The 9543-nt window shown below is 43.6% G+C and overlaps 1 long non-coding RNA gene across 1 annotated transcript; it reads left to right on the top strand.

The window, feature by feature from the left end:
* The first annotated feature begins 7913 nt into the window (after positions 1 to 7913).
* Positions 7914 to 9144, top strand: LOC133466030 (uncharacterized). Its single transcript, XR_009784814.1, has 2 exons — positions 7914 to 8226; positions 8738 to 9144. It is a non-coding gene; the product is annotated as an uncharacterized LOC133466030 (long non-coding RNA).
* The last annotated feature ends 399 nt before the right edge of the window (positions 9145 to 9543 follow it).

The following is a 9543-nucleotide window of genomic DNA, read 5'->3' as shown; positions in this document are numbered from 1 at the left end:
TGAAATTGGTATATTTCATTGTCATTATCACTGATTTAAAACATTAATTTAAAAAAATTACGAGATATTGCAACACCAGTCCAGTTCTGGGGGACACTACAACACACCAGGTCTCCACCAAAAGAGGTTTCATCAAGATTTAAAAAAAAAAATAGAAAACCGTCTTTCTTTTAACTATTTAAAATATACTGTTTTCTACTGGTTAGAGCATCTGCCTCACAGTTCTGAGGACCACGGTTCAATCCCCGGCCCCGCCTGTGTGGAGTTTGCACGCCTTCCCATGAGGAAGCAGAGTCTGGGTATTCTGAGGGCTCTCCTATCTTTGGAGTTGAGGTCACCGAGATGGTTAAAAAGCTCCTTGGTGGAAAGGCCCCGGGGGTGGATGATGTTCGCCTGGAGTTTCTAAAAGCTCTGGATGTTGTGGGGCTGTCCTGGTTGACACGCCTCTGCAACATCGCATGGACATCGGGGACAATGCCTCTGGATTGGCAGACTGGTGGTCCCCCTTTTTAAGAAAGGGGACCGGAGGGTGTGTTCCAACTACGGGGGGATCACACTCCTCAGCCTCCCTGGTAAGGTCTATTCGGGGGTGCTGGAGAGGAGGGTTCGTCGTGAAGTCAAATCTCAGATTCAGGAGGAGCAGTGTGGTTTCCGTCCTGGCCGTGGAACAGTGGAACAGCTCTTCACCCTCGGGAGGGTCCTCGAGGGTGCATAGGAGTTTGCCCAACCAGTCTACATGTGTTTTGTGGACCTGGAAAAGGCGTTCGACCGTGTACCTCGGGAAGTGCTGTGGGGGGTGCTTTGGGAGGATGGGGTACCGAACCCCCTGATACGGGCTGCTCGGTCCCTGTACGACCGGTGTCAGAGTTTGTTCCGCATTGCCGGCAGTAAATCGGACTCATTTCCGGTGAGGGTTGGACTCCACCAAGGCTGCCCTTTGTCACCGATTCTGTTCATAACTTTCATGGACAGAATTTCAAGGCGCAGCCGAGGCGTAGAGGGGGTCCGGTTTGGTGGCCTCAGTATTGCATCTCTGCTTTTTGCAGAGCATGTGGTTCTGTTGGCTTCATCAAGCCATGATCTCCAACTCTCACTGGAGCAGTTCGCAACCGAGTGTGAAGCTGCTGGGATGGGAATCAGCACCTCCAAATCTGAGACCATGGTCCTCAGTCGGAAAAGGGTAGCGTGCCCTCTCCAGGTCGGGGATGAGATCCTGCCCCAAGTGGAGGAGTTCAAGTATCTTGGGGTCTTGTTCACGAGTGAGGGGAGAATGGAACGGGAGATCAACAGGCGGATCGGTGTAGCGTCTGCAGTGATGCAGAGTTTGTATCGGTCCGTTATGGTAAAGTAGGAGCTAAGCCGAAAGGCGAAGCTCTCAATTTACCAGTCAATCTACATTCCGTTCCGTCACCTATGGTCACGAGCTGTGGGTCGTGACCGAAAGAACGAGATCCTGGATGCAAGCGGCCGAAATGAGTTTCCTCCGCAGGGTATCCAGGCTCTCCCTTAGAGATAGGGTGAGAAGCTCGGTCATCTGGGAGGATCTCAGAGTAGCGTCGTTGCTCCTCCACATCGAGAGGAGACAGATGAGGTGGCTGGGGCATCTGATTCGGATGCCTCCCGGACGCTTCCCTGGTGAGGTATTCAAGGAACATCCCACCGGAAGGAGACCACAGGGACGACCCAGGACACGGTGGAAAGACTACGTCTCTCGGCTGGCCTGGGAACACATCGGGATCCCCCCGGAAGAGCTGGAGGAAGTAGCTGGGGAGAGGGAAGTCTGGGCATCCCTGCGACAGCTACTGCCCCCGCGACCCGACCTTGGATAAGCGGTAGAAAATGGATGGATGGATGGACATCAGATTTGGGTGGGACCACTTTTGTTGGATACCTGGGGTGGTGTACTGTCCCACAGAACTGGACTGGTGTTGTAATATCTCATAGATTTTTTTTAATGAATATTTTAAATCAGTGGTAGTGACAGTGAAATATACCAATTTCATGGGACTTTTATTTTGAAATTCCACATCAGATTTGGATGGGACCTCTTTTGTTGGAGACCTGGGGTGGTGTAGTGACAAGTGTTGCGATAGCTCATAGATTTTTTTAAACAGATTTTTTTCAGTCAGGGGTAATGACAGCAAAATATGCAGTTTTCAGAGACTTTTATTTTGAAATACAATATCAGATCTTCATCAAACCTCTTTTAGTGGAGTCCTTGGTGGTCTGTCAAACAGATCTGGACTTGTCTTGCGATACCAATGGGGTTATTTTAGGGTGGCTTTGGCTCAGTAGGTAGAACAGGTTCGAATCCCTGCTACATGGCAGCAGTCGCCCATTGGTTCATGAATGTGTGTGTCAATGTGTGGCTTTGTAAAGCGCTTTGGGCACTGTGATAGTGTAGATTAAGCGCTATATAAGATATCAAATAAACTAAATTTTTTAATGCATCTCAAGATTCAAAAATAACTTTGCTGGTTGCGTTCCGTAACCGAAGAGCATTGACGTCCGTATTATTAGAGGGCTTTTATTTTGGAGGTGGCTGTCGCCGCTAGTTGTCGATTTATTACCGTAATGCCTAGTATGAACAAAATTAGGGGCCAGCTGGTTTGACTGCTACTTTACGAGTGGAGGCTGGCTTGACCGCAATCTTCATCCGTCTCTCGCTGCCATTCCTCCTCCCCTTCCCCCCAGATACCCTAGCGCACTGAAGCAGCCCGGCTATCTGACGTGTTTACGTGGCGGCCATGTTGGAGAGGTCGACGTTCCCATCAAAGGCAATATATGGACATTGAAATTCAGTCGTAACTTGGTTTTCATGAGGTTTACTTTTTTTTGTCAATGCCAAAGCGTGCGCTATCAAAACAGACCATTTTAAAAAAAGAGCTCCAAAATGTTTTTTTTCCTGTGAAAGGTTACTCCCAGTTTCCTTATTGTAATTGTACGGAGTGGTACACAACCGTATGCAGTACTATGTACCGGCATCCTTGTTTTTTGGGATTTTGGGGCAGCGTGTTGCCAAGGGATGAATGTTTGGCGGTGGTCGCAGGGGCCGTAGGCGCAGAATGGCAGCCACGCTTCCGTCAGACTGCCCAAAGGCAGCTGTGGCTACAGGTTGCGGTTTCGAATCCAGGCTGAGGCCAACCTGTGTGAAGTTTGCATGTTCTCCCCATGTTTGCGTGGGTTTTCGTTGGGTACTCCACAGTTTCCTACTCCATTCCAAAAACATGCATGTAAGGTTAATTGAAGAATCTAAATTGTCTGTCGGTGTCACGGAGAGTGTGAATGGTTCTTCTACATGTGGCTTGTGATTGGCTGGTGACTGGACCAGCGTGTACCTTGCCTCTCGCCCAAAATCGGCTGGGTTAGGCTCCAGCATACCCGTGACCCTGCTGAGGATAAGCAGTATAGCGGTATACAACCGGTATACAATGTGATTAGTAATCACTGGGTTAACCTACCACAGCACGGACAAAGCCTTCTTGAATTAATGTATATATATGCCTTTTTATATTGTTATACTCCTTATACTCATTATAATCCCACAAGGAATATCTAGGGGGTTAAATGGAAAAAATATTTTCACAGACAGTTCAGTTGAATTATTCTTCATGCAATCCTTGCTTTCCAACACATAAGCAATAACTGTATGCATAGTTTTGTCATAGATTTATGGTAATTGATAAAACTTTCCCGAAGATCTCAGATGTTGCCTTCAAAAGCCAGCACCTCAAGGCTTTATGACACATTTAGTATTTTCAACAATCACTTAAATGTCACTAACCAGGCCAAATCAGTTTTGTCTCTGTAAAAAAAAAAGGTTGAAACCCTTGAATGTCATTTTGTTGATGAGAAAACTGTCCTAAATGCTTAGATAACTTGTTTATTTGTCTGTCTTTCAACAACAGCGTTTCCTGCCTATGTTACTGTGTATTTCCTGTGAGCAGATCCCCCACACCCTTTGCAGAAAGCTACATCTAACCGAAAGGTGCTATATACAGTAAATCCAAGCTACGTCCCGGTGGGACGTGCCCGGAACACCTCACCAGGGAGGCCTCCGGGAGGCATCCGAATCAGATGCCCCACCCACCTCATCTGGCTCCTCTCAATGTGGAGGAGCAGCAGCTCTATTCTGAGATCCTCCCGGATGCCCGAGCTTCTCACCCTGTCTCTAAGATTGTGCAAGTTGTCCCACTTAAAAAGACAAGAGAGGTCTGTAATTTTCATCATGGGTACACTTCAACTGTGAGAGACAGAATGTGAAAGAAAATCAAGGAAATCACATTGTATGATTTTTAAACAATTTATAAGTATATTCTTGCGGAAAATAAATATTTGGACAATTAAAAAGTTTAACTCAGTACTTGGTAATGAAACCTTTTCAAAAACAGAGATCAAACGTTTCCTGCAGTTCTTGACCAGGTTTGCTCACACTGTTGCAGGTACTGTATTTTGGCCTAGTTTCTCATGCAGATCTGTCATGTTTCGGGTCTGTCGCTGGCCAACACCGACTTACAACTCCCTCCACAGATTTTCTATTGGGTTGAAGTCTGGAGACTTACAGGCCACTCCAGGACCTTGAAATGCTTCTTCTGGGGGGACTCATTAGTATCAAAGGCTGTGTGTTTGGAGTCATTGTCATGCTGTAAGACCCAGCCACATTCCACCTTCAATGCTCTTGCAGAGGGAAGGCAGTTTTTGCCCAAAATCTCACTATACACGGACGGCCCCATTCATCCTCTCCTTAATACGGATCAGTTGTCCTGTCTCTTTTATAGAAAAGCAGCCCCTAAGCACGATGTTTCCATCCCAATGCGTCACAGTGGAAAAGGTGTTCCTCGGATGTCACTCATCATTCTTCTTCCTCCAAACACGGCGAGTGGAGTTTATACCAAAAAGTTCTATTTTGGTCTCATCTGACCACATGGCATTCTCCCAATCCTACTCTGAATAATCCAGACGGTCACTGGCAAACTTTAGACGGGCCTGAACATGTGCTGGTTTAAGCATCGGGACCTTTCGGGCTCTGCATGATTTGAATCCATGATGACGTAATGTCTTACTAATGGTAGCCTCTGTGATTGTGGTCCCAGCTCTCGTCAGGTCATTGATCAGTTTTCCCCATGTAGTTTTGGGTGGATCCCTCACCATTCTGAAGATCATTGCTATCATCTATTTTGTCTCTGGTGTCCTTAGACAGCTCTCTGGTCTTGGCCATGGTGGAGAAGTTGGATTGGATTGGGGTGGCTGTGGATCAGTTTGTGGAGCGGGTTGTCAAGTGACTGAAGGGTTGCCGGTTCGAATCCTGGCTCCAACTGTCTGTATGTCGAAGTGTCTTGGGCAAGACAATGAACCCTAATTTGCTCCCAGTGGGCCTGTACGGGTGAATGTGAAGCGCTTTGGGCACTGTGATGGTGTAGATAAAGCGCTATATAAGTGCAGTCCATTTACCATTTTCTGACTGTTTGAGGGTGTGGACAGGTGTCTTTTATACAGACATGGAGTTCAAATAGGTGCCATGAATACAGGTAAAGTGTGTAGGATAGAAGAGCTTCTTAAAGATGAAATAACAGGTCTGTGAAAGCCAGAATTACAGCTGGTTGATAGGTGTCCAAATATTTATTTTCCGCAGGAATATACAAATAAATTATAAATAAATCATAAAATAATTTCATTTCCTGGATTTTTTTTCCCACATTCTGTCTCTCACAATTGAAGTGTGCCTATGATGAAAATTACAGACTTCTCAACTTGAACTTGCACAATTACTGGCTGTCCAAATGCTCCCCCCCCCCCCCCCCCCAGTATGTACTGCGAGTGCCAAAGGATGCAATGCAAGATTTAAAAAAAGACTTCCTTCATAAACAACAATCCCCCATGGAGAGCCCGCCCTGCAGTTATCGAGAGTATTTAACTCCTCTTTATCTGCAATCCTCAAGCTCGTCATACTGTATCACTCCATCAGCACCCTGCCCTTTTGCCAGCAATCATTTCCCATCCTGATGTCCGCTGCTCATTCCCTCCCTATTTAACTGCATCGACACACCCTTCAGTAAATTGCTTATTTTTATTAAAAATATATATCCAGACGTTAGAAGCTATTTCCCTGAGATTAAAGGCAGAGAGAGGTTCCATAACCTAACAATGGCAAATATCCTGGCAGGAATTTATGCTTTAGATAGTCCACCAAAAACACTGAAAGTGAAAAATAACATTGAAGAGATTAAAGGAACTTTATGTAAAATGTAACTTAAACAAGAGCTTCAGTATAATTTATGAATTGAGAAAATCCAAATATTTGGCCCTGGCACCTTCCTGATGTGAGGAGAGCGGGTTACATATTGGACCAACCAGGAGCCATTTAAATAATTTTGACATACGAGTGGGTAGTCAAAAAGCCCAATTTTCAATTTACTAATAATTGCAATTTGTTTCAGAATGTTCACAGTTTGTAGCTTAAATACATGTTTTGTTGTTCTTAGCAATTTATTTTAAACATAAAAAAAGAAAAGAAAAGATGTACAATATTGGACAAACGTAGGTATATTTGCAAAGAACCACGTGAAAATTGAAAACAGTTTGTTTCTACATATTGGAAAAGGAGCGGAAATAATAGAACCTACATATTTACTGGCACCCCTAAGTCATAAGTTAATTATCTCGTCTCCTTAATATGATGAGCTATACAATAATTTACTGGACATTTTCTAATATCCATCCATCCATTTTCCGTAGCACTTATCCTCACAAGGGTTGCAGCCGTGCTGGACCCTATCCCAGCTATCTTTGGGTGAAAGGTGGGGTACACCCTGAACTGGTCGCCAGCCAATCGCGGTATAATACCTAAAATATTTTACTTTATCAGACATACTGTACATTAATTGCAAAAATAAGTATTAATATAAATTGCTGCTTATCATCTGTAGTCCTGTATTTACATATAGCACACATTCATACATACGTACGTAACAACAATAAATAAGTGAATAAATAACCAGGTAACTGAATAACCAATAAGGTTTATTTAAAAACCGCTAAACATTTGAAAAGGTTGACAGAATGTGTATAGGGTTAAGGTTATCTCATCAAAGATGACACATGATAGTGATATTATCAATGGTGACTCTACAATCTTCTTTGATCAGTGCCTAGACCTGAGCACTATTCCAAGGATAAACCGCTCGTTTGCTTGTCACAGAGGCCACTCAAAGCAAGCTCTTGTTCTTTGCCTTTAAGCCTGGACACCCACTTTTTGACTGTGCTATAGCCTATTGCAGCTTCACGAGACACATTTTGCAACCTTTTGAAAATGTTTAGTGGTGGTTCCCCTTCCAAAGCAAGAAATTCAATCACAGCGCTCTGCTTCTGACGGGCATCCAACAATGACATCGTTTGCAAAATGGCTGACAGGAAGAGGACAGGTTTAAACTTTTTTTTTTTTTAAATGAACCCTCCAACAAGTATTTTAACTCAAAACAGTGAAAATTTAGGGGGGGGGGGGGTGGGGTGTCTGGGTGGGCAGTTATTAGTAGGTTAAATTAAATTGGGCACATTACCTTTTGACTTCCCCTTATAAAATGAGATTAGTTAATAGATAATTGACAGGTGTTCCCAACAAAGAAATGACTAGAGTTTGTTAATGATTGAAACACTAATGCGTGCATATACTGTAAAGGGTGGTATCCTCTCTGGGAAGGAGTGTTCACAAATGGCCGAAACTAATTTCAACCAAAATTTTAAAATACACCTCTTCTTAAACCATTTAGTAGTGTATGTTTCTCATATATCCATCATCTTACAAACTTCAAATAGACAGACAGTAGTAGCAGACAGATCTAATAGTCATTCAACAATATACACAGGGCTTGAGCAATGTCAGTGTTAAATGTCCGTGTTGACCTTTTCCTGACCTCTAAGCGCTATTCAGAGTCATCAAACATCTGCATCTCTTTATCTCCATCTCTCATTACCTCCACCAACCCCCCCCCCCTCCATGGTCTCTGGGTGTTTGTTGTTAGCTTCCTGTCACAGAGGAAGGGCCTCACCCTGTCGCCTTGCTTGCTATTGGTCCCTTCTCTGATGAACTGTGATTTTGACCCAGTGAGGGGGGTTAGAAGAGGATAGAAAAGGGTTTGGGACAAGAACAGTGGAGAAAGGCTGAGGGAGGCTGCACTGAACATTTCTGTGCTTTACTACATAAGAGGAAAGAGCTTTGTGTTGCAGGAGGTAAGAAGGCCGCTTATAACTTTACACAGTTGGAAACCCGCTGCGATTTCTTTGTTTTTGATGCTTAATGTAGACAGGATGAGCTCAAACATACTGCGGTTGTGAAATTGTATCACACCATCTGCTGCAAATGTTGTTTAATGTATGTTTTCCAAACTGTATTCTATCTAGAATGTGTCACAAACCTGTATTTGTCATATATACTTTCTACTTTTTGCACGTAAATAATGTGTAAACATTATGTCATTTATTTTTGTATAGACATTTTAATGGGTCCCCTTTTTTCTCTTTGCTTTTATAATGGAGTTTAACCACTGATTTACCTCCCATTTGGAATTAATCATCTTATTAAACAGTATAGTATTTGTAACTATATACAGTATACACACACACACGCACACACATATATACATAAATAATTGCAATGCCTTACTTGATGTGTGCTAGAAGTCTTGTGATTTCTTGGTGTGGCTACTCCCAATCCTTGTACCAGTGTCTTGATTCCACACAGACGCTGGACTGGTTTGGGGGGAGTTGTTCCAAGTAATAACCGCTGAAAATTCATTCCTCCACCGATGATGATCCTCTTGATTATCTTACATTGTAAGAAACTAGGTACACATATGTTTTGCATGGCCAAACATAATGTTCTACTCTTGATTTTATATGTGATCGCTGGATGGAGTCATCAACATAGTATGGTTCGTTTAAGCAAGTAAACAAAAGAGGAAGGTGAAGACAACAGCGTGTTCCTTTCGCAAGGTGGATGTCTCACTTCTGTCATACATACTGTACCTGTATTGTGGAAAAATGTGAACAAAAATGTGAACAATGCAAAATACAGGAAGCATATTCTGAGATCCAACTGTAATGCAAGTGCATGATGCCAAATGTGAGCAATAAAAATACAACAAATTGTTCTTTTTTTTTTTTTTTGGGGGGGGCAACATTTTATAAAGTCAAATTAAACAAATATTTAAAATGTTAACTATATACTGTTGGTGTTATTCGGTGTGTGTTTTACTTCCTACTCCGTGAAAGTGTGCTACCAAATGTGAATAATTGCCTGCCTCGATATGTGCACTGTGACTGGCACCCACTAATTTAGGTTCTGGGGATCCGAGCCTCTTGAGGCTTAGGGTTAGAGGCAGGGCGGGATGGCAAGTGGGAATTTCGGGACAACTCCCGAACCGCCTAAGGCTACCCTTATGTCAACAAGGCCAAGCCGATCGTGCCGGCCGGAGTACCGGTCTAGATTATAACCTGCAGGCTGCAGCGTGTGTTTATGATTCGTGACTTTGTTGGACCCCTGCTGTT

Source organism: Phyllopteryx taeniolatus, chromosome 16, assembly GCF_024500385.1.
Source record: "Phyllopteryx taeniolatus isolate TA_2022b chromosome 16, UOR_Ptae_1.2, whole genome shotgun sequence".
Lineage (NCBI taxonomy): Eukaryota > Metazoa > Chordata > Actinopteri > Syngnathiformes > Syngnathidae > Phyllopteryx > Phyllopteryx taeniolatus.
The sequence above is the reverse complement of the archived record's forward strand: the minus strand, read 5'-3'. Positions and strand labels throughout refer to the sequence as shown.